Source organism: Mixophyes fleayi, chromosome 6 (assembly GCF_038048845.1).
Source record: "Mixophyes fleayi isolate aMixFle1 chromosome 6, aMixFle1.hap1, whole genome shotgun sequence".
NCBI classification, from domain to species: domain Eukaryota; kingdom Metazoa; phylum Chordata; class Amphibia; order Anura; family Limnodynastidae; genus Mixophyes; species Mixophyes fleayi.
In genome coordinates, this window is record NC_134407.1 from 34,659,962 (window position 1) to 34,685,800 (window position 25,839).

The 25,839-nt window shown below is 41.1% G+C and overlaps 2 protein-coding genes across 2 annotated transcripts in view; both read left to right on the forward strand.

Annotated features, from left to right (window-relative positions):
• SEMA4G (semaphorin 4G) overlaps window positions 1-25,839 on the forward strand; it is a 507,048-nt gene that overhangs the window by 275,187 nt on the left and 206,022 nt on the right. The window lies entirely within an intron of this gene.
• LZTS2 (leucine zipper tumor suppressor 2) overlaps window positions 6,369-25,839 on the forward strand; it is a 132,578-nt gene continuing 113,107 nt past the window's right edge. The window contains exon 1 of the mRNA XM_075216256.1: window positions 6,369-6,516. The gene's annotated coding sequence lies outside the window, so the exon portion shown is untranslated. The remainder of the gene's footprint in view (window positions 6,517-25,839) is intronic.

A 25,839-nucleotide genomic window follows, 5' to 3' on the forward strand; every position in this document is an offset into this window, starting at 1 on the left:
TCCTGTATTATTGCTCACTGCCCTCACAAATTTCTTATAGCACTAACCCCTAATATCCCTTTATTACAATTTCCCCTGTCTGATACTTATTCCCTTTGATACCACATCTAATGCCCTATACTACCCCTATTTAATCTCTGCGATGCTTCCATGTAAATTCCTATTTTAGCCCAAGTGTGCTATTTATAATCCCTACTGCCCCAAGTGTGTCAATTTGATAATCCTGTTTATAATTCCCACTGTCCCAACCTTAATAACATGAATTAGCATTCATTATAATCCCCACTGCCCCCCTAAACACCCCATCTATTCCATTTCATTATATCCCAATTAGCCATCCTGGACCTCTCTGCTGCTTCTGAGAGGACTGGTGGTGAGGTCAAAGCTGAAGTCAAAGGATTGCAGAATGTAGAATAGTGATGGAGGAAGCCAAATGCAAGGGATTGGAGATGGTAGAACAGTGGGGGAAGAAATGAGGTTGAGGGATTTGAGAAGGTAGAATTGTAGGGCAGCATGGTGGCTTAGTGGTTAGCACTTCTGCCCCACAGCACTAGGGACATGAGTTCAATTCCCAACCAGGGCCTTATCTGTGAGGAGTTTGTATGTTCTCCCTGTGTTTGTGTGGGGTTTCCTCTGGGTGCTCCGGTTTCCTCCCACACTCCAAAAACATACTGGTAGGTTAATTGGCTGCTATTATATTTCCCTTAGTCTCTCTTGGTCTGTGTATGATTTAGATTGTAAGCTCCAATGGGGCAGGGACTGATGTGAATGAGTTCTCTGTGCAGCACTGCAGAATTAGTGGCGCTATATAAATAAATAGATGATGATGATAATGGTGTACAGTCCAACAAGACAAGTTTTAAAAACACAAGCGAAGAAATACAAAACAAAGCTTTTGTTCCTGCAAAGGTTTGGTAGAACTGATGGGCTTTATAAAAGCTACAAATAGGGGAGATAAATTGTTCTGATTGACTTGACCTTTTCACTGAAGGGCTGATTGCAGAGTAATGAAAGCTGCTCAGTTGTCCAGCTGAAGAGAAGGTGTTTGTAGCTGTCATTGTAAACCATTCTTTTTTCTTCTTTTTTTTTTCCAACGGACACAAGTAACAGATAAACATATTTTGCTATACAATTAGGGAAAGAATACAAAGTACAAGGTTAAAAAAAATTCAAGTTTGGGGGGGGTCATGGATAATTAAAAGTTGTGTAAGAGGAAGAAGATCAGGACAAGAAGAGACCTATTTGCTAGGTCAGTCAGGGCCGTCTTTCCCATTGGGCACCCTGGGCAGGTGCCCGGGGGCCCTGCAGCCCAGGGGGGCCCTCCGGAGGCAGAAAAAAAAAAAACCCTGCAAAAAAAGAATAAAATACTTACCATGCTGTCAGCTGGCGATCCGGCTCCCTCCCTGGTCTCCTCCTCCGTCGCGCTGACAGTGCATGTCGGGCGTGACGTCATCACGCCCGCCCGACATCCATTGCGGAGCGCGACGGAGGAGGAGACCAGGGAGGGAGCCGGATCGCCAGCTGATAGCACGGTAAGTATTTTCTTCTTTTTTTGCAGGTTTGTTTTTTTTTCTGCCTCCGGAGGGCCCCCCTGGGCTGCAGGGCCCATATATATATAATATTTTTATTTATTTTTTGTATATATAGGGGCCCCGGTGCACTGCTGTGCCCGGGGGCCCAAGAGCTTCTTAAGAGGGCCCTGAGGTCAGTGGTGTTGGCAGGGTTGGGCAGGAAGGGTAAAGGCAAGAAGACGCCATACAGGGAAAGATTCTAGGTTTCAGAAGTGTGATTCCTATTTTATCAATAAAACCCTGGCACCTAGAACTTTTCTAAATTCGTATCATTGAGGTAATAGGTAATTCTTCCATACCTGCAACATGCCAAATAAAGTTTTTGCCTGCAGAGAGGCGTGGAAGATGAAATAGGCGACGTGGCTGTGGCCAACATGTGTGAGACCAGTTTTATGGAGTGTCTAGAAAGATTTTGTGGGGGATAAGAAAGGAGGAATATCCACAGGTATTTTGGAACTGGGTATTTAATCATTGCATTGAGAAGTTTATAGATATTTTCCCAAAATAAAGTTATCTTGGGGAAGGTCCACCAAATGGTGAACTGTCTTCTGACAGCTGTCATCTGGAGCTAGTGTTGTGAATCCTCATAATAACACCCAAATCCACCGCTCCTCTCCTGACCTCCCCCTTTTGTACTATCTTGTCCAACCAATTGCCTTTGTGCTCCACATGGATGCCCCAATGCTACTTAAAGTTCAACATGCCCAAAAAAGAGCTTCTCATCTTTCTTCCCACATTCCCTTAAATCTACATCACCATCAACACCACCCAAATTTCTTCTGTCTCTGAAGCCTGCTGCCTTGATGTCAGTCTGATTTCACCCTCTGGGTTTATACCTCACAATCAGTCTCTCTCCCGGTCCTGCTGTCTCCACCTTAGAAATGTTGCCAGAATATGCCCTTTTCTTACCCAAGTTGCTACCAAAACTCTTCTCCATTTATCTCCCCCCATGAATACTGCAACCTCCTCCTATCTGGCATCCCCTCACCTACCTATAACACACTTCAATTCAATCAATCTTAAATACTACAGCAAGACTGATCTTCCTCTCTTGCCTCTCCACATCTGCCAGACTACTTTGCAAATCCACTAAGCACTTTTTACCTTTGCAATCTGGCTGGACCAATATGCAGTATGTAGCACTTAACCTCATGTCTTTAATTAGATAAATATCATAATTGTTATTACTATTATTATGCTCTCCAAATAATAATACGAAGGTGACTCCTATTTAGAGTATGATCCCACATTTATCATATTAAAATTTGATAAGGATCAGAGAGATATATATTCTGCATTTGGGAACTGTGTTCTTTAATTTTCTCTTTTTCACTCTCAATAATCACATTGTGTCTGCTCTGCCATCCAGAGACCGTTTAATCTTTTAGTAATGTAATAGCTGATAATCCTGCTCCTGTATCACTTGCTCATATAGGCTGGCTGTCTCTTGCTGGTTATGTAACAGCGTCTGTAAGATGCTTTGCATGTCTATTCCGCGTCCCATTTAAAATATTGCTGCAGTTTCCATTAATCTAGTGCTGTGTGATCTGTCTATGGGGGCATGTGGCAGAATTTTTTAGAAGGTGACCACATCTCTGTGGAGATTATAGTTGGAACTAAATAGGGAGTGAATGTAGTTGTCATCATTTAGAGCAGGCCTGTCCGACCTGCGGGCCTCCAGGTGTTGTGAAACTACAAGCCCCAGCATGCTTTGCCAGTAGACAACCTGTTGATAGCTGGAAGGGCATGCTGGGACTTGTAGTTTCACAAACATCTGGAGGGCCGCAGGTTGGACAGCCCTGGTTTAGAGTATCTCTTCCAAAACTGTTTTATTTGTTATTTGGGAACAGTCACTTGCCCCAAAAACTTTTTTTTTAATCAGGAGCTTCGGGTATGCATACAAAATGATTTGACTAATGTGGTGTTAGAATATCCCTAAACAGACTGGAGTATGTAGGTCCCACTGCTTGTATGAAAATATTATTATAGTATATTATTTTATTATTATAGTATTTTGGGTAGCACAGTGGCACAGTAGTTAGCATTGTTGCCTTGCATCACTGGGATGAGGGGTTTAACTGCAAAAAGAGCCCTGTATGTGTGGAGTTTGTATGTTCTCCCCATGCTTGCCTGGGATTTCTCCGGGAGCTCTAGTTAACCCTCAAAAACATACTGATGGTTAATTGGCTTCTGATGAATTTAACCCTAGTGTGTGTGATAGAGAGTATAGATTGGAAGCTCCACTGGTGAAGGGACTGATCACTTAAACATCTTGTGTTAAGAGCTTCGTACTATGTAGGAGCTATATATAAAAAACTGTTAATGAATAATAAATAAAGTGTATTTATAGTATTGTGTTTTTTGTAACAGGCTAACTGTATAATATAGTACACAATAATATAGATATAATTGTGGAATGGCTTGGGGGTTTTCATTTAATTTAAGTCTTCTGTTTTCCTATTGCAAGCTATGCCCTGACAGACCCACCATGGTATTGGTATGGTATCAAGGCTGGTATATTCTATGGGAGCTAGTCCCATACTTGCTTAGTATAGACAATGACATCACAATGTAACTAAGGACGGACTGATAAACTGGCCACACCGGTGCCATTTTGGCCTTCAACCGATGTCTGTGTGTATCTATCATTCCACCGGGAAGAACAGGTGGCAAAGTAAACACTGTGAAACACTTGTTTGGCTTGGCACCTGAACCAACATATCATTACAGCCTTGCACTCTGGTGAAGTTGCCAAATTGCTCACTGATCTGGTCTATTGGCAGTCATGTGTAATGGCTGGATTACAGCTTGTAGGGGTACCTTGTAGTGCAGCGCTCTTGCTTTCAGTTAATGCACCAGTGTGTTAACCCCTGCTGCATATAGGTCTGTGCACTTGTGGGGCATTTTCCATTGGTTACAAATGGACCACAACGATACAGTCAGGTGTCCGTGTACATATTGGGTTAATGCACAGGACCATAGTACTACCCATATGCATGAGCCCTTAGATGCTTCTTGTCATGGGCTTCCTTGGTTCACTACTCATGTAGCTTTATCAATACCTATATTTGAATAGCAATGAGGCGAATGGTGGTTTAGTTAATCCAGATTTTCAGTGTGATTCCAATGTCACCCCCAGGGTATATATTTACTAAACTGCGGGTTTGAAAAGGTGGGGATGTTGCCTATAGCAGCCAATTAAATTCTAGCTGTCATTTTGTAGAGTGCACTAAATAAATGAGAGCTAGAATCTGATTGGTTGCTATAGGCAACATCTCCACTTTTTAAAACCCGCAGTTTAGTAAATCTAGCCCCAAGTGTTTTATAAGAACTGAACAAATGTCAGTCAGATCTTGCTCGGAGGTGAGGATTCAGAATTTTTAACGATTACCATTAGCTGTTTATTGACTGTAGTAGATGTTGGTTCGCCAGATTATTGATGACCTTTTCCAATTAAGTGATTGGTTATAGATATTTTATGTGTGTAGTAGAATAAGCACAATAGATATACTTCACAATTATTAGATGTTCGCCTTATAGATAAGTTCATGACTAATGCAATGTGGTAGCAGGCTATTTTTTTTTACATTCTTTTCAGCATAACACTGTATTGGCTGCTGATTAGCTTTTTATAGTTCAGCTAATTATAATTAAATCTATAAATTATGGGGAGTTTTATATTGCTTCTGTTGGGAATACTGCTAGCCATACTCTCTATAGCAGTGATGGGCAACAGGCAGCCCTCTGAGACTTCATCTGTTTGTTATAGCTTGTAACACTTCTATAAAATGCCTGGTGATATGTTGTTACAGTCAGATGTCTCTTTCTTTGATTAAATGTATTGTTTTAATTTATCACTGAGATTAAGGGTAATCGTCTGTACTTTTGAAGAATAGAGAGCTACTCATGAGGCCCCTGTAGTGTATCATATTGGCAATAAATCGATGATAGGCAATATCATATTGCCTATCATCGATTTATGATGATAGAAACTTTTGGCAATAAGTACATCGAAACACATGAATAATAACATTTTTCAATTTTAAAGCTAACAACAAGATAATGGTAGCTTTTGCAGCCAGTTTTTGACATAATGGAAGGGTATGTGGACAGGGCCATAATTCCAGTTGGCATATTGTCCATTGTGAGATAATATGTCCTAATTTATACACCCTATATGCTCATCACCCTCTGTCCCACACTCCCTCCTCTGTGATTTTACTGCAAAAAAATGAGCAGTTGGTAAAGGTTACGTAGCACATAAAAACATATAATAGTAATACATTTAATATAACTTGTTTTCTGTGCTGACACCATTAACAGTAGTGCCAAAGGCATTTACCTAGATGGCCCATAGATAAGACTGTGTATGTTTAGCATGTGACAGACCTGCTTTCTTTACTTACTTGATACCTTTAAGGCAAACGTTCATTCATATAGGTTTCCATTCCGGGCTGTACAGGACAAGACAGAACGATTAAGAACTGTGCATAAAAAGTGATTATTTCACACGTTAGGTTAAAAGTCCCCCTAGGAATGTACTGGGTGCCCTCACCCGTCTGCTGTGCTCGGGGCAGACTTATCTCGTCTCTCAGTGGAATTTTCATTACACTCTGGAGTCTGAATTCTAGATGTAGTGATCTATGGACAGCTGAGGTCGGCTGTCGCTCAGTCCCCTGTCTGGGCCCCCTCCGCTGTATGTCCGCCTCAGAGCCCCATTGGCGAGCGGGCTCTCCGGGAGAGGGCGTGTCCTGCGCTGCAGCCAGTGGGGAGGAGACAGGGGGGTTGGTTTTGTCTGCTGTGTGACTGATCCCGCAGCGCTGGCGAAGACGAGACCGGCTGAAAGTGTGAGGTCCCGGGGACACTGAGCAGGGGAACTCTCCGGGGGATCCGCTGGATTATCGCTGCTCCTGGACTCCACGCCTGGGAGATGACCTCCTGCTAAGTAAGCTTGGTGTCTCTTTATACGTTGTGTCCGGGGAGGTCAGTGTCAGACTTTGTTTGGCTTCACTTTATAATGAATTGCATATGTGGAGCAACTGTGGTGGCAGTTGAAAATAATGCAATAAAGCCACGGCTGCTGCAGAACCTCTTGGGAAGGCAACGCAAACTGGCAATTGGAAAGCTCTCGTTTTCCAATAGACTTTGCAGCAGTTACATTTCTTAAAATCTGTTAAAGTATAAACATGAGCCTTTAGCTTTTTAGCCATAGTTTCTGTATGGCATAAATGATCAAAATGAATGTGTGTGTATGTATATATATATATATATATATATATATATATATATATATATATATATATATATATATATATAGCAATTAAGCTCAATGAGTTTTAAAATGTACAGTGCATTGTATGATATGTAATACTAAACAGTACCAAGCACTTTGTTTACAACATAATTATGCAACAGTGAATAGAGCTGAAGATCAGATTTTTAAGAGTAGGGTAAACTGATTTTAATTTACATGCTATGTAAGAGGAGGCGAACTGCCTGCTTGTGGGGTGCAATACACTTTCAGATTTTTGTTATTTACCAAGTTCCGCTGTAGTTGGGGGTCACATCTGCCTAGTAGTGAGTGTTTCAGTGGTGAGTACTGTTATGCTGAGTGTGCACAAATGACTGTATTACATGTTACACATCATGTGCGGCAGATCTTCATTACATTTATAGCTCTTCATTATGTCAAAGTGCTGCCAAGAGGTTTTTGGACACCCTCATTGTTTGCAAGACAAATGCCCCTATTTGCAAAGACATTTTATACATACAGAGGTGTTTTTGTCCCCTTACTTTAAGCCAGTGATTGGCAACCTGACACTTCATGAGCCGCATGAGCGGTTCTCTTAGCCTTCAAAAGGGCCACACGTTACCCTTAATCTCAGTGATAAGTTAAAACAATACATCTAATCACAGACAGAGACACCCACATCTGTAATAATGTCAGCAGACATTTTAAGGAATTGTTACAAGCCCTAACCTACAAATCTGTCAATAAAGTAGGAAAGAGCTGAGGGCTGCAGGTGGAGGCTGAGGGCCGCCTGTTGCCCATCACAGCTTTAAACCCTCTATGCGGTTTTTTTCCTTTGGGAGTCCCAACGCACTTTAGCAATCATTGAACCAACAAAGGGTTAACCGCTGTTTTCTATTTACAGGGTGGATTTGCATTGCAAGCAAGACATGTCATTTTGGGCTCAGCTGCATGAATGGGTGACAGTGACATTTTTAATGACATCCTAAACAAAGACATATTAGCGTGTTTAATTCTGCAGTATAGGCCCTTTAACCTCTGGATTGTCAGGGGAACTGTTGTCACCTACAGTCTCATGTTTATGACTGTAACACAATAGAAGTGTGTGTCTGTGATATTGGGCATGTCTCTCAATGTAAATGACTGTTCATTATTAGGCTCAGATCAGTGCTGTTCATGTTTTCTATTTAGAGTGTCGTTTGATGTTTTTAAGGATATTTGGGGGCCATATAATGACCTTTTGGGGCAACATATTGTCTTATATGATGATACCCAAGTGCTTTTTGTTGTTTATTTCCTGCTACTCTTTTTAGTATGTGAGCATATACTAAACTGCACTTTTATAATCATTTAAACTACAAGTAGATTTATCGGAACAACAACAAATTGGACAATATTGTGCAGTGGGGGTATACTCTTGCTTATTAAATCTGTAATATTAAGGTTGGAATATAAATCTGTTAGTCCAGAACACCTCTCAGCAGTTACACGGATCTGATCCTACTTGCTGCAGGAATTGCTTACTGATGTAAAAATGCTATTTTTTTATTTGTTCACAGAGAAAAATCCTCTGATTCTTGTTTAATTTATAAACATAAAGCATGGGGAGGATGAATGTGTAATCGGTTCCTTGGTCACAGACTGTGCTTTACTTTCGATCATACGAATGGTTTGAAATACTTCTATAAATATACAGAGTGCAAAATAGCAGCCTATAATCCCCAAATGGCAGGCCAACCATGTTCCTTTGCAGGGCTATACAGATATGCGACTCCCTAAAGTGTCTGGGACACACACACTGGGTGTAATATCACTGGCACACACACACTGGGTGTCATACCGCTGGTACACACACTGGGGGGTATATTTACTAAACTGCTGGTTTGAACAAAATGGAGATGTTGCCTATAGCAACCAATCAGATTCTAGCTGTCATTTTGTAGAATGCACTAAATAAATGACAGCTAGAATCTGATTGGTTTCTATAGGCAACATCTCCACTTTATCAAACCCACAGTTTAGTAAATCTAGCCCTGGGTGACATACCGCTGGTACACACACTGGGTGTATTACACTACCGTGTAGCTGCAGTGTCCTTAATGACAACAATTAAAAGTTTCCCCTGATATATACTTGACCCACCTCCCCCCTTCCTTTTGCTCTGTACAGATGACAGAACAGAGGTGTAAGTTACGCCCCTGAATTACACCTATATATTCATTTAGATGTTCATTATAATACTATTACTAATTAGGTACAGGTAACACAAAATGCAATATATACCTACTATACATAAATATCTGTTTAATCATTTGTAGTGTATACCTTTTCTTTATTTTATAAGGCCCAGGGACAGCTTTAATGTATAAAACAGCAAGTATTAAACTTAAATAAAACTGCTAAATACAGTGGATTTCTAACCAATTACCAAGGCTAGTTAAAAACAAAAATGACCCTTATTAATAGTAATGCATACCTACCTGTCAGACCTGGCAGTCCATCCCCAAAACATTTTCATGCATTGAACATATCTTTATATTTAAAGCAGCTTCCTAATCTGAGGGTAAATATTGTACTGTTTGTCCCCAAGCAACCGCCAGGTAAATGTATAACTGTCTCTTGATACAGGTAATTGTTATGATGGTCGTGCAGCTTCAGAGGTATTGGCGACTAATTATTTTAATTACACTGAAATCAGTGGGAAGCTGCCTGGAATGAGTCTGGTACAACCATTAGAAAAACCAGGCAATCACCTAAGGTTTAAGGATTAGATTGGTCACACTTTATCTATACGCTGCCGATTCTCTGTGTGTTCCAAAATCTGAGCGATGCAGCGCTGGACAATATCGTTGAAGAATTACCTTAAATATATATTTGTGATTGAACAACATGTACTCAAAGTAAAATTTTACATGTTTCTTAAAAAAACAAAATAGTTTACAGATAGTTCACTTAGACATAGGTTCACATACAGCACAAGTTTCGGTGAGAAATACTTGTGTAATATTGATGCCGCTACCTACTAATGGTGACGTGAACAATGTGGTTTGTTGTTTTTTTCAGTTTTTCTGCCTTAATTTGTCTTTAGTCTTTTAATTAAATGAACCAGCAACTAACTTGTTAACCCTCCAAAAATGACCCATTTGAAGTGAATGAACACATTAATGTTGTGTATTCTACATGGAGTATGGAAAGTTTAAAAGGTTATATTTGTATAGTTTAAGAGTGTCTCTTTGTCTCAGGTGTTTACTATGCATTTATTCCCTGTAAACAGAAATCATAGGTGGCCTTATAGATATCTGCTCTGTACTCTATGAATGGTAGCATAGGCATTTTAGTTCAAAACGGCTTATCTTGATGTGAGTGCTGGAAAATATTTAATTATAGGTAAAAGATAAAGTAAGGTTTAAAACTACATTCTCAAAAGACCCCACAACCAAACGCTTGTTATTAATTTTTAGGTGACACCTGTTTTTATTATATCTGTATTGGTGATGCTGTCATGCAACTTTTAAACATGTCAAATAAGTTGTTCTTATTAATAATAATAATAATAATAATAATAATAATAATAATAAAAATGACCAGCTAATGAATGCAGATAAAAGGCCTGGGGCACTAAGCTATAAGGGAACTATCAGGCTTGTTTTATATACATTTTTGGTCCCGTTCTGCTGTATTGTGTAAAATGTTGATCTGTTATGCAGACAGACCCTAGTGCCTGTTATCCTGGGTACACACTATAGGTTTTTCACCCAATTATTGTGCTTATCACACAATAGACGACTGTCGGGTCCGATTTTGCATTAGTGTGTATGCTCCCATGATCATGTTTTATCGTTCCAAAGCTCATCGTATTGTTTGATTTTATAAACAGGTTAAAAATCTCAATCAACGATGGAACGGTGTCGTTCCAATCCTGCAGTGTGTATGCACTCAGGACCGGCAGTGTAGCCAGATCTCCATAGAGTTTACAGAGTCATGATCTTTTTAGCAGATGGTTATGACAGATGAGGAGCACAGATCTGAAGGTAAATCATGTAATATGTGTATAGTGTGTGCACAGGAATCAGCATGTTGATCGGGACTTTCAGTCGTTGGTAAAATCGGTATCCATATCGCATCAGAAGACATTTTCTGTAGTGTGTACCCAGCCTTAGGTATGTAGTATTGTAGGGAACAGTGATCCCTATGATTATTACTAGTTATGTTTCTCAGCCATCTATTCTGTCAGTTGGCAACAAGTGGCTTTTGGTGCTTATCCCTCAAGTGATTGGGAATTTGTTCCTCGGAGATTGTGCACAGCACCAGAATAGATCATTACCACATCTGTGCGGACAGGTAAAACATGATAGATTGGTGACGTTGGATGAGTTGGTGACCACTGTAACTAGTTATGGAGGAGAAATCTAATTGCTGCTCTGATATAATTCAGAGAACAGTGTCCACATTGTTATAGTTGCAGTGGGTGGGAATTTAGATCTGACTGCAGTATGCAAATTGTATATACTGCACTTTGGATAAACCACATGTCGGCTCTGTTAAAGATTCAATACTAAACTATGATATAATATATTAGAGCCAGCTCTGAAAGGGAAACCGCCTTGTCTCTTGTTTACACCAGTAACGTTGCTCATTATAGAAGAGATATATCAGGGATGCAGTTATGTAAGTTATCACTGCATCTCTGCACAGCCAGATATTATGGATTTTAATTTCCTGAGGTCAGAGGTCTCAGATTAACATGGTCTCCTGTTCTTAGAAACATACAGTTGACAAATGGTTTCTGCTGTAAGATATGGTAGAGTCTGTTTTGTGTACATTTAGGGCTAGATTTACTAAGATGCGGGTTTGAAAAAGTGGGGATGTTGCCTTTAGCAACCAATCAGATTCTAGCTGTCATTTTGTAAAATGTACTAAATAGTGTTAACTTAAGCTGGGTACACACTACACAGTTTTCATCCAATAATCGGCTAAATCAGCCAACATACGACCGCTCCTTCAAAAGTCGGGTCAGTGTGTGCAGTGACACGATGGTCGAAAGTCTGCCCAAATGGACGATTATCGCCTCCTTTGGTTGGTCGTACCGTTTAATATTTTTGTTCCAATCTCATTTCCGCTGTGTAGTGTGTATAAACTTCCAACCGATCCACAACAGTGAGTACGAAATTACAGTCATTGCTCACGACAACATGGCTGTAAAAAGTCGCTAAAGGGACGTCCGCTCTTCCCTTTATCGTCCTAAACAAGGCTAGTGTGTATGCAGTCCATGGACCGAGCGACCGGACCATCGATCGCACGTAAAATCACTCGGCATAAAAAGTTGGTCGTAATTTCTGTAGTGTGTACCCAGCTTTAGTGTTTTAGATTCTATTTTCACCAGAAGTTCAGACTGAAAAGGTTAATCTTTTATAAAAGAACTGCTTACCTATCATTAAATGCGCACTATATTAGGGTGAGTGTGAAATCTCCTTTGACATTTCAGGTTAAGATCATTGTAGACCTATATGCAGACTTTGTAAGAGTAGATAGGACACTCCTTTGTTTTGCATCAGTAGGTGATTAAACATGCAGTGCCAATTGTTCCTCACTAGTTGCTTTAAAGTGTAGTAAAGTCAAGAGACAGACAGGGGGGCGCTTGTATATCCGTTACTCCGCAGCTCACATGGTGTTTGTAAGGAGAAGCCGTTAAATACAGAAAATGTATGTAACTAGCGATAAAAGCCAGACATGTCACTCTTTTATATACATGGCCACTCATTTCTATGCTTTAAAAAAAATAATTAATATTAAGCACAAATTGACTGTTCAGTAAGTTCTCCACATCTCTTCTTTGGTTTGCAAAACTATCTGGAAAAAGTGAGTTAAAGTAATGAAGTTCTGGTGGGTTTACTTATCTCGGTGTATACCAATGTGCCATTAACCAACATTGATTGACAAATACTTTGCTACATTATTCTGGAATGAACATGGGTAACCACATATTATACACTACATGGACAGAGTAATGTGGACACCCCTTCTAATTAGTGTGTTTATCCATTTCAGACTCACTCGATGCGAACAGGTGTATAATATTACGCCTATAGCCATGGGTCATACTGAAGAGCTCAGTAACTTTCAAGGTGGCATTGTCATAGGACGCCACCTTTCCATCAAGTTAATATGTCAGATTTCTGCCCTGGTAGAGCTGCCCCTAGTGCCGTTAATGTTAAGTGGAAGCGTCTAGGGGCAATAACAGAGCTCAGCTGCAAAGCGATAGGCCACACCGGCTCACAGAGTGCTGGAGCACGTAGTGCGTACAAACTGTCTTAAGTTTCTACACTCACTTACCGAGTTCTAAACTGCCTCTGGAAGCAGCCAAGCACCCAAGAGCTGTTAGTCAGAGCTTCATGAATTAGGTTTCCATAGCTGAACAGCCGCAGACAAGCCTCAGATTACCATGTGCAATGCAAATTGTTAAGAGTGGTGTAATGCACACCGCCGTTACACTCCGGAACAATGTAAATGCGTTCTCTGGCGTGACGAATGATGCTTTACCATCTGGTAGTCTGACAGATAAATCAGTGTTTGGAGGAATCCTGGACAACGCTTTCTACCTGAATTCATACTGCCAACTGTGAAGTTTGGTGAAAGACCAATAATGGTCTGGGGCTGTTTTCATGGTTTGGTGGGGCCCATTCATTCCAGTGAAGAGAGATCTTAATGCTACAGCATACACTGATGTTCAAATAAACGTGTGTTTCCAACTTTGTGGCAACAGTTTGAGGAAGGACCTTTGCAGTTTCAGCATGACATTGTCCCTGTGCACAACTCAAGGTCTATTAAAAAATGGTTTCCCAAATTTGGTGTGGAAGAACGTGACTAGCCTGAACAGAGAACCCTGACCTCAACCAAATCAAACAGCGTTGGGATAAATAGGAATGCTGACTGCGAGCCGGGTCTTATCACCCAAAATTAGTGCCAGGCCACAATAATGATCTTAGTGCTGAATGGTTGCAAATCCCTGTAGCAATAATACAAACTCTAGTGGAAAACCTTCCAAGAAGAGTGCAGGCTGTTATAGCAGCAAAGGGTGACCAACTCCAAGTTAACCCCCATGGTTTTGGAGTAAGATGTTCAGCAAGCACATATGAATACAATGTTCGGGTGCCCACGTACTTTTGGTAATGTAATGAATAAAGATTTGTCAAAACTAATGTTCCTTACTGAATCTCCACAAAGTTGTCAATTCTCAATTATTCCTACATCTACATAATTCAGAATATTACCTAACAGATATATCAAAATAGTGTGGTTGTAAATGCATTTACATATATTTTCTGGTACTTCCTTCTCCGTAACATCACGATAATCTGTCCCTTCCTCTCACAGGAAGCAGCCAAAATCCTGGTCCATTCACTCATCATTTTTCGTCTCGATTGTTGCAACCTCCTTCTCACTGACGTCTCTGACTCTCACATTCTTGACCTTCAAACCATACAGAATGCTGCGGCTAGGCTCATCTTCCTCTCCCACCGCTCCTCTTCCGATTCTCCTCTGCGTAAATCCCTTCATTGGCTCCCCATCCGTTTCAGAATTCAGTTCAAGCTCCTTACCCTAACTTACAAGGCCCTTACAAACACCTCTTCCCTTAAATCTATGACCTTGTCTTGATGTACATGCCTAGCCAGCCACTCCGCTCCGCCTCTGACCTCAGCCTCAATTCACCTCTCATTACCTCCTCCTATGCTCGCCTCCAAGACTTCTGCCGTGCTGCCCCTTATCTTTAGATAGAACTCCCTACCCCGTCTCATTAGACTCTCCCCCAACCTTCAGTTCTTCAAATGCTTACTCAAAACTTGCCTTTTCAAGCTTGCCTATCCTACCACCTTCTAACCATTCTATCCATCACCTCCTTTTCCTCGTCTGCCATCTGCATTTTCTCCCAGTTGGTCCTGCTGTCTCTCACCACCCTGCCCTCATGGGCAGGGTCCTCCAGATCTATTGCCCCATGACTGTCTACTGTCTGACTCTCTCCTACATCCTGTGATGTCTTTTGCTGCACTCTGTGTGAGTCCCCAGCATTACTCACACTCATCTGTGCTACTTATGTGTATTACATCATCTATTTGTTACATGCTTCTGTATTCGGCAATGCAGAATCTGTGATGCCTTATAAATAAATAATAATAATAATGTTCTGGGCTAGACATATTTTACCACCGATTGACTTATAGAAATACTTTAGATGGAAGCCCAGCACTCCAAGGTATGCAGTCGGGAGGATCTAGCCAGAGTAACCAGCAAAGAGGTGCTGCAGCAGATACCGCCCTGAAGCAAGCAGTTTCAGGTGCTGGTGACCCTGGGGGTGGCAGTGACTTTTATGCTACAGCTGGGGCACAATAATAGTGTGAAGTTGACACAGTCAGTGGGCCTGAGTCATTAAGGCAAAAAAGGAGTAAATGTTTTCTGGGACAAACCATGTTGCAATTCAAGGGGTGCAAATTAGTTTTTTATTTTGCACATAAGTTAAATACTGGCTGTTTTTTTCATCTAGCACACAAATATTTGCTAGCTTTATTATTACACTGAAAATTAAAGTTGATCTAGGACATGTCCTACCCCAACTATATATCTGTCCCCACATTTCAAATTTACCTCCCCCTCCAATGCAACATGATTTTGCCCAGGTGCAAAAGTTACTCCTGTTTTTGCTTTGCTCTCCTTAATGACTCAGGCCCAGTGAGCGTTTGGTGGCCAAGCAGCCACAGTAGGAGTGGACAGTAACGGCAGGTTATCGTCTGTAAGAAATCCCCAAGACAATCTGTAAAACCAGCCCCCCACATGTAAGCCCATCCTGTCACATATGAAAGAGTGCGATCACAGTTAAAATATGTATCTGTGTTAGAATACATTTAATAAACATTTTTCAGTTTTGTCTTTGAATAATGAAGTATTAATTGAAAGGTTATTGTATGAGAGTCATCTGTAGACTAATATATGTACATTAAATATTAAGAGGCATTTTCCTGTTTGCAGGAACAAACAGTAATAAGGTTGAACAGGATGTGTAAATGACATGAGTGACAATAACAATAGTAGAATGAATGTTGGTTTGTTGGGAAGGTTCTGTTGTGAATGGGATTTATACACCAGTCCTGCAGCACACCAGTGTTATAGCTCAGGGTGTGACTATGAAGCAATGTATTTATATTGAATGGAAACCGCCTTCACATAGTGATTATGTAACATTTTCCTCAAAGCCAAGTTATGCTAAAGAGGCTGTGATAAGTGTGATTTATACATGCAAGTGTCTGTGCTAAATGTGAATATAAAACACTTTCTGCTTGTCTGCTAAAATGAGCATCAAACAGCCAATTATAGGATGTCATATTTCTGTCTTCAGGGTTGTTAACTGTTGACTGATCTTAATGATCGGTGTGGGATACACTGGTGGTCTGTAAGCCGCTATCTTATCTGATGTTACTTGCTCTTTTGGAAACATTTTGGTATAGCGTAACAGGCAGTCAGTAAGGGAAGGTCTGTCTATCAGCAATTGTTTTCTAAAGTTGGCAATGAAAAAAGTTTGAGAAGAGCCGCTGACCTTGATCTGCCGCCCCATTGGTCCAGAGGACAACTTGTAGAATTGTGAAACAATTGCTGGAGATTCTATTGGAAAGCAAAACAGGTAGAAACGTTTCATTTAGGTTTTACTGTATAAAGGGTATGTTTGTGGCAGAACCAGTACAAATTTCACTGCCAGTCCATTGCTTTCCTGCATAAGTGTAACTAACCAGATTGCCTACAACAGCCAGTAACACTTTCCACCCATACAGCATACCTCCTTGTCCCCTATAAATTTCAGGACACAGACACATTACTAGATTACTTTATAATTTTGGCCTGGCATTTTGTAAATTCTAATGTTATGTGATTTTAAATGTCAGCCTATGGAATCTGTGCAGCTTCATAAAACATAACTGCTTATGAACTGGTATTGTGAATGAGCTTTATGTGACTTCCAACTTTATAGCACTAATTTGCCTTAGCTCATGGGTGAGTTTGAATAATTGTGCTGCTATTATGTACTTACAAGTTATACTATTGTATCGACTGGAAACAGGATTGTACCTCTTTCAGTATGAAAGACCTATTATTCTATTATTCAGGCATTTTTGTAGGAGCACTGCAAGGTATTATGTGTTGCTGTTTGATTTCGATATCTTAACTTAAAAAAAATCTAAATGTATGTTTTGTTTTGAGTTGTTTAAGGAAGAGGTTTTGACATAGGCTTAAGTAAATCGTTGCTCTCTCAGCTGTTGTGGAACTACAAGTCCCATCATACCCTTACAGACTGAAAATATGATTATGTATCCACTGCAGGAACTAATATAGATCTGGGCTTTGTGGTAAAATAGAGATACAGAGAACAGTAGTACTTGAGTTCCACAACAACTGGAAAGTTACTGTATGTTCTGGCACAAAATGCCGATCCATAACTGTTTCTTCAATGAATAACCACCACCAAGGAAATATCTCCCTCTTTTATAAATGTTATTTTATTGTTTTTATTTTTTTTATTTTTACAGGTAGCAGCCATATCTAATTTTAGAGCTATGTACTTACTGAACACCACACATTTGTGACACGATCCACCTGCCTGATTTTACGGGCTTTAAGTTGCATATATTTATTTATTTTTTGTATGCTTCTGCCATAAAACTAAACTTAGAGTTTCTATTGAACTCTGTGTGAGAGATATGGGCGGGGGGGGTGTGATTCTCTATGCTGCTCACAGATCAGTCACATCCCAGTGGCTCACACCTTCAGATGATGGGGAATTTCATGAGCGTGCCCCCTCCATTTACTATATAGGGGGACTGGTGAGATGGGAGGAGGGGAGTTAATTATAATCATCATTATTTATATGATTCCGCAGTGTCAGACAATTATTTCACACATATGACATCTTTTTGTAGAAGATTCAGCATAAGACATGATTTCAGGGTTGTACGAAGTAGACAGACCTGAGACATAGGGTAGAGAGGACCCTGCCCATAAGAGCTTACATTCTAGAGGAAGGGTGTATAAAGAAACAATTGCAAGTGCAAATAGGATGCAAGTGGATGTGGTGGACGGAGGAAGAAAAGGGAGTGGACATGAGGGTCTTGGATGGCGTAGGGTAGACAGGCATGAAGTGGTGAGTTTTATGGGAACGTTTGACGGATTGTAGGTTTAGGATGAGTCTAGTAGGGTGAGGCAAAGGGATCCATAGGTGTAGGAGAAGTCTGGGAGATGGTAGTGAGAGGATGTTATAACAGGAGAAGAGAGGTTTAGGTCCAAAGCAGAGTGGAGTGGTCGAGTTGGGGTGTATCTCCTGGCAAGGTCAGAGATGTATGGAGGAGAAACATTAGGGATCCAGTGAAGGGATTTACATAGTGGGAAAGTGGATAAGGAGCAGTGGGAGAGGAGAATTAGTCTAGAATTGAGGATGGATTGTAGAGGGGAAAGGCAGGTGAGGGGAAGACCAGTGAGGAGAGGGTTACAGTAGTCCAGGCGGTAAGTAATGAGTGAGTATACCATGTTTTTACTTACTTCCTGAGTGAGGAATGGGCATCATTTAGCATTGTTGCAGATGAGGAGACAACAAGACTGTGAGAGGGACTGGAGTTTATGAAATTGGGCATCCACTTTGAATACTTTGCTTATTACTTAGTTACTTTTTTTCTTAATGCATTGCTACAAACAACTTTTATGACTGTTATTTGACTGTCACTCTGTAAAGTTGATAGAGATTACTCAAAATTTATGGCTTTTTTAAATCATTTCTTTACAGTCCCATGAAAGTAAGGTCATTATTTAAAAATGACTACATGCATTTTAATTTTTATAACTAACAATTTAAAACTTTATGAAAAAAAGAACTAGTCATGTTCACATAATTAAAAGTCCTACAAGTAAGGACAATTATGTTAGTTATAGAAGAGCAGTTATTGCATTCCAGACTTCCTATCCTGCATGTCAGGATGAATTAGTGTAGGAATATTGATGGACATATTAATAAGCATTATGGAGGAGTTCAGAAGGAAATCTGCCTTTTCATATTGGATTTGCTTGAACATTAGGTTTAATGACTAATTAAAGGAGATGTCCACCCTACTCTCTTGTGTTCATCTGCAGCAGGCCGCCATGTTCGGTGGGAGGAGCTTAGTGTGAGTGATAGCATTAGCATTCTTGCTGCATAGAAATGCACAGTGTGGATTGGTGGATTCATACACAGGGGCAGAGCCAATGATATCACAGTAACTCCAGGTTCGGTAGGAACCTCCACTGTCTGCTTTTGTTGGTGCAGAATATTCATCTAGAGATGGACTGTTACATCATAGATAGGACTCTTCAGTGCAAGATAAGGTTTTCTGTCAGTGTGTGTAGTGCATTTTAGCTACAATCTCTTGAGGCTGACACATTCCTAGTTATGTAGTATCTTCTGTAGTACTGTAGATAGAATAACCAGAGGATAGAGTTGTGATGGCCATTGCCTCCATAATTCATGATATTTGTAGACGACAGACAGCTGGCAACGAGGAAGCTGCATACTCAGCATTTAATTCACAAATAAGTAGTGGTGTAAGTAAGCCAATATCTCATTCCTAACGGTCAGTCACTCACAAATGAAGACTGCGTAAGCTTCTGGCTATGTGACAACAGGAGATGCTATATTAATTAATCATTAATTAATTAATCTGACTGGTTCAAGCAGTTTTTGATAAAAAGCTAGAAAACGTACATGGTTTTTGTATTTTATTTTCAGTTGTCATAAGTTTTTGAAGTTTGACATCCCCTTTAACCTGTTCCTATGCATTATCAGCTCTTAACCTCCCATTATTAAGCTTGCTTGCTTCAGCACACAGCGAGTTTACCTGGAGTGACTGCTTCTGGCCCCATTGATGCGTCCAGGAACAGCTACTTCCGCATCCTGTCACAATAGGGTTTAGGACAATCCAGTTGGGCTGCATGTGGACGTGTCCTCGGATCGCTCTTTCCGTAGATGTTAATGGCCCCCAATTTCCAGGGACCCCAGTTTTTAATGGTTTGTTTTTTGAAATGTCCTTGTTTTTCAATATTGACCAACTGCACAAACAATGCCTCTTTTTCTTCATCTGCAATTCTTATCATTTGTTCTTAGGCTAGTTGAAAAAGAGCATTTCATAAGCACTGAAGTACAATATTATTATTAAATACAGAAAACAAAACATTCTAGCCATCCAAAGTCTGCCAAGACAATATTGCGAGTAACACGTGTGTGAATAAACCAACCCAGCAGCATTTGTCCCTTGAAAGCTTTTTAAAATGTTGGCGACTATGTTGCATGGGGTGAGGCATCTACTTCAGAATCTCTCCATCCTGCCAGCACTGACAGATCCGGTGTAACCTGGATCTAGCATTGGTTGGCATGTCTATCAGTGGGGACACTTGGAGAAACCTCATGTACTTTTTTCATAGGCTCTATAACTAAATCGTTCCACACATAAAGTTCACATTTGAAAGTGGCCAATCAATTTAATTTAGGCAACTTTGCAGGGTACATTGATTGATTGACCGACCTGATTTTTTTTTTATTTATTGTTTTTTTCATTGGTTTAACCAATACTGAGGAAAACTCTGAACTATAGGCTGTCCCGAAGGTTTAAAAATACTCTGGTCATTAAGTGGTTAATCTAGTTATCGAATAGATTTTTAGCAGTAAATGCAAGAATACGAACTAACTGAGGCTTCATGTTTAATTGACTAGCACATATGTCTGTAACAGTAGATTTGTTTCATAGGAGTGATATTAAAGAATGATGTCTCAGTAAAATGGGAAGGTTCCAAAGGGAACCTCCTTATAAAAAGTTACAATAGGAGATTACTAGCACTGTGTGTGTTACATCTAACCGGGCCAGTCCTGCAGAACCAGTCCTACAGGACTTATATTAATATTTAAATCATTGTAAAATCCTAATGTATTGTTTTGATATGATATTGTTTTATGTAAATAGTTATTCACTTATCCCTCCCTCATTCATTAAATATCATATGTAACATTGACAGATATATTATCCCATATATATATATATATATATATATATATATATATATATATATATATATATATATATATATAGCCTTTATAATATTGTACTTTATAGCCTTTATATATATATATATATATATATATATATATATATATATATATATATATATATATATAGCCTTTACGTTACAATCGTCACAGAGTCTGTAGACTATTGTTATGTTTTTATGGCTTGACATTCTTCCCGTCAATAGTAAATATTGAATGAAATATCATGTTGTAATTTGGGCAGATCTGCGGAGTGGACTAATTTGTCTTAATTTTTCACCTTCTACACATTGATCATATGCAAATAAGCCACTCCATTGTAGTAACTATTATTTCGGAGAACACCACTTACATGACACCTGTGCATTACCACGTTAATGATGTTCTGAGATGTCTGTTGCCAAATACTTACTAGGAAAGATTTAAAAGTCTCACTAACACGTTTTCAGTGTTGGTCACTGCAGAATTTCACAGACTGAGCAGAACCATCTCCCCTACAATAATGACCCCCATAGTACAGAGCAGACTCTGGGTGAAAATCTGTTTATTCAACCTAAAAAACTGCACCGTAAATGGTGTATTTCAGAAGTGTCTGGAGATGCTTATGTAAGCATGAGAAAATTGTACTTAAAAGCTCAGCTTTGTAAGGTTTCTGCTGGAGATCAATGCAGCTTGAAAACAGCTGCAAATCTACAGTCTGTCTCCCTCTCTTTATAGGCCCTGACTCTCTAATAAGGATCCAAGTTTAGAATTAGGCTGAATTATGCTATAAACAGCAGCAACTCATCAGTTCTGCAGTTAGTCTTCAAATCCATATGCAATAAATAGTGTAAAGACTGCCGTCACTGTTATTAAATACATGCCCAAACCTGCAAATTGTACACAAGCGTATAGAACACATGTATATATCAAGACAAGCTTCTCCAGAAATCAGAGCTCTTTATAAATAGAAGTCTGATATCTATAGAGCTGTCCACAAACAAACTCTTGTGGCAGTTTGTCACTCACCGGACGGTGAGTGCTTCTTCCCGGACTATTAGGAACCGTGGACGTCCTCTATCCTGAGGGACTGCGCATGCGCAGCCCTTTCCAAACCTTCAGTGTATGTTCCTTTAACTTAATTGGCAGATCAGGCAACCTCCCTATATTAAGCACCTGTGGTCAACACCACGTTGCCTGATCTTGGAGTCTCATTCCCCATGAGTCTCTGAAGGTGTTCCTGTGTTTCCTTGTTCATTCAGCCCTGCTGATTCCTGTGGTTTCCAAACCACTTCTACCTCTGTGGTTTCCAAACCACTTCTGCTACTGTGGTTCCCATACCACTTCTACCATCTACTATATCATCGTGACTGTGAGCTGATTCCTATCCGCTGCCTCCGTGCACTACAGTCTTCTAATCACTTCAACTCTACCATGTATCATTGGGACTGTTAGCTGATGCCTATCCGCTGCCTCCGTGCATTACAGGCTTCAACCACATCCACTCACCTGTTCATGATTGTGACTGCCAGCTGATTCCTATCCGCTGCCTCCGTGCACTACAGGCTTCAACCTGCAACTCGTCTGTGTTTCATCATCGTGACTGCTAGCTGATTCCTATCCGCTGCCTCCGTGCACTACAGTCTTCAACCTGCAACCCGTCTGTGTTTCATCGTGACTGTTTAGCTGATTCCTATCCGCTGCCTCTGTGCGCTTCAGTCTTCAGTCCTTGTCTACTCTACCGTGTTTCCTTGAGTCTGCTGCCACTATTGCTACCCGCTACTCTCCGTGATCATCTGTTCCAGTTCAACTCTGCTCCGGTGTCCCATCGTTACTGCACCTGCTGGTTGCTATTGGTTACCTCCGTGTTCCCGCAGAGACCCGCTGCTGTTACTTCTCAGCGCTACTCATCCATCTACTGCTGATCCGCTCTCCACGCCTTCCTGTGTTCCCTGCTGGTCTACCTACCTGTGCGCTGCACCTGCTAGACCCCTGCTTCACCCATCCAGGGACTTGTATCCTGCCGGCCTCCTGCCCTTCAGGTATCTCTGCACTCCTGTCTGACTGCCTTCTCCTGAACCACGGTATGCATACTTCCCATTGACTGTGCTGTGTATTGCATACCTTGCTGGACTGTGTTGGTTCTCCTCTGGAGTGTACTATCCGCTGAGTCTATTGCCATCATTGACTGTGTTGGTTCTCCTCTGGAGTGTACTATCTGCTGACTCTACTGCCATCATTGACTGTGTTATCTCATGCCGGATTACTTCAAGAGACTTTCTATATTGGCAGTGTTGTTCAGTCATTTATACATTTATATTGTGCATATTACTGTGGATCAAAGTCAAGGTGCCCGTGTATATATTGTGTTGCAGTCTCTCCCCGTGCACCTCCTCACATATATATTCAGTAGTACAACTTGCTAGTGGCAGACCACGGACTCCTGTTTACAGTTTCACCTGTTCCAGTATCCTCTCACATAGCAGTGGTACAACTTGCTAACGCAGACCACTGACTCCCCGGATACCTCCACTTGGATTCCATTCCTTCACTCAGACAGCGGTACAACTTGCTATCCGCAGACCGCTGACTCTCATCACCTCCTCGTTTCTGTTGGACATTCCTCCTCACTATAGCAGTGGTACAACTTGCTACCGCAGACCACTGACTACCTTCACGTGTCCTTTGTCCATACAGTTCCTCGTGTATTACTACCTCCATATTGCCAGTGCTGCTAGTCATAGACTTTCCTGAGCATCTCATCATCTGCTATTTCCTGTTCCGTGATCACCCTGCTACCAGAGTACCATATTACCACCTATACTGCTCTGGTAAGCCTATCACCTGGTGATCCCTGGGTAAAGACTCCTAGTGCCCGTGACAGTAAGATCAGGCCATGACAGACCCAGATACGGAACCTACTGCTAAAGAGATGCTGCAGCATCTGGTCAGCCGTGTGGAGCAACAGGATGCTCGCCAACAGCTGTTACTTCAATGTTACCAATCGTTAACCTCCCAAGGAACATCTGGACAGACTGTTACAGCTAGTATTGAAGCTCCTGTGCTTTCCTCCGTTTCCCCAGTGCCATCCCAGGTGTCTACAGCTCCTACGCTTCACCTGCCTACTCCGTCAAAATATGACGGGGACCCCAAAACTTGTAGAGGTTTCCTTAACCAATGTTCAGTCCATTTTGAACTCCAACCTCAAAATTTTTCTACCCATCGTTCCAGAGTGGCCTATCTTATCTCATTGTTTTCTGGACAAGCCCTGGCTTGGGCCTCCCCTCTGTGGGAAAGAAACGATCCAATTCTACAAGATAGTGCCAAATTCATTTCCACGTTCCGAAGTGTGTTCGATGAACCAGGTCGTGTGACCTCCGCTGCTTCCAGCATTCTTCGTTTGCGACAAGGCTCCCATACAGTAGGACAGTATGTCATTCAATTTAGGATCTTAGCCTCTGAACTTCAGTGGAACACTGAAGCATTAGTTGCCGCCTTCTGGCAGGGGCTCTCCGATAAAATTAAAGATGCACTGACTACCCAAGAGCTTCCTTCGTCACTAGAAGATTTGATCTCTCTTTGCCATCGTGTAGACATGAGATTTCGTGAAAGAGAATCTGAGAAAACAACTTCTGCTAAAGCACCTCTTCGTTTAAACCCTCAATTTCGTCCAGTTTCACCTTCTGTGATTCCCATGGAGATAGGACGTTCCAAATTATCTTTAGAAGAGAGGAAACGAAGAGTAAAGAATAGACTCTGTATCTATTGTGCTGATTCCACACATATGCTCAGTTCTTGCCCTAAGAAATCGGGAAATGCCAGGCCCTAACTAGTTCTGGAGAGGTGAAGTTAGGGTCCCTGGAGTCCTCTCCATTGTCTATGAAATCTAAAGTCTGCGCTTTCGATGTTACGATTTCCTTTGCTACCAAATCCTTTGAGTCACAGGCATTGATTGATTCCGGAGCAGCAGGAAATTTCATTTCTAAATCACTAGTGAATCAATGGTCCCTACCAGTGATCACTTTAAAAACACCCATTACTGTGACGGCTATAGATGGATCACGTCTCATCAATGGTCTCATCACCCAGAGTACGTCTCCAGTAACCCTTCAGATTGGTGTACTACACCATGAAGAAATTTCGTTTTTAATTCTTCCTGTTACGACAAGTCCGATTGTCTTAGGCCTTCCATGGCTTCAATGTCACTCTCCCCAGATTGACTGGCGCACCCCTCAAGTTACGTCTTGGGGGCCTGAATGTCACCATCGTTGTCTCTCTCAAGTTATTCCTCTTAAAGTACAGCAATCTTCCATCTCATCGTCCTCCCCGGGACTCCCTCCTCAGTATGCTTCATTTGCCGATGTGTTTGATAAAGCTCAGTCTGAACGTCTTCCTCCTCATCGTTCTTGGGATTGTCCGATCGACCTTCTACCTGGCAAGACTCCTCCCAGGGGTCGGGTCTATCCTCTCTCGTTACCTGAAACTCAAGCCACATCTGAGTACATACAGGAGAATCTCCAGCGTGGGTTCATTCGACCTTCCACCTCTCCCGCTGGAGCTGGGTTCTTCTTCGTCAAAAAGAAGGATGGATCATTACGCCCTTGTATAGATTTTCGTGGACTCAACGCCATTACTATCAAGAATCGGTATCCCATTCCGCTGATCACTGAGCTATTTGATCGCATCAAGGGAGCTCGGATATTTACTAAGTTGGATCTTCGTGGTGCCTACAATTTAATTAGAATCCGTTCCGGTGACGAATGGAAGACCGCGTTTAACACCAGAGATGGGCATTACGAATATTTAGTAATGCCCTTCGGGCTGTGTAATGCCCCCGCGGTTTTCCAGGGTTTCATCAATGAGATCTTTCGGGACTTATTATATGTATGTGTCGTTGTCTACCTGGACGACATATTGATCTTCTCACAGGACCT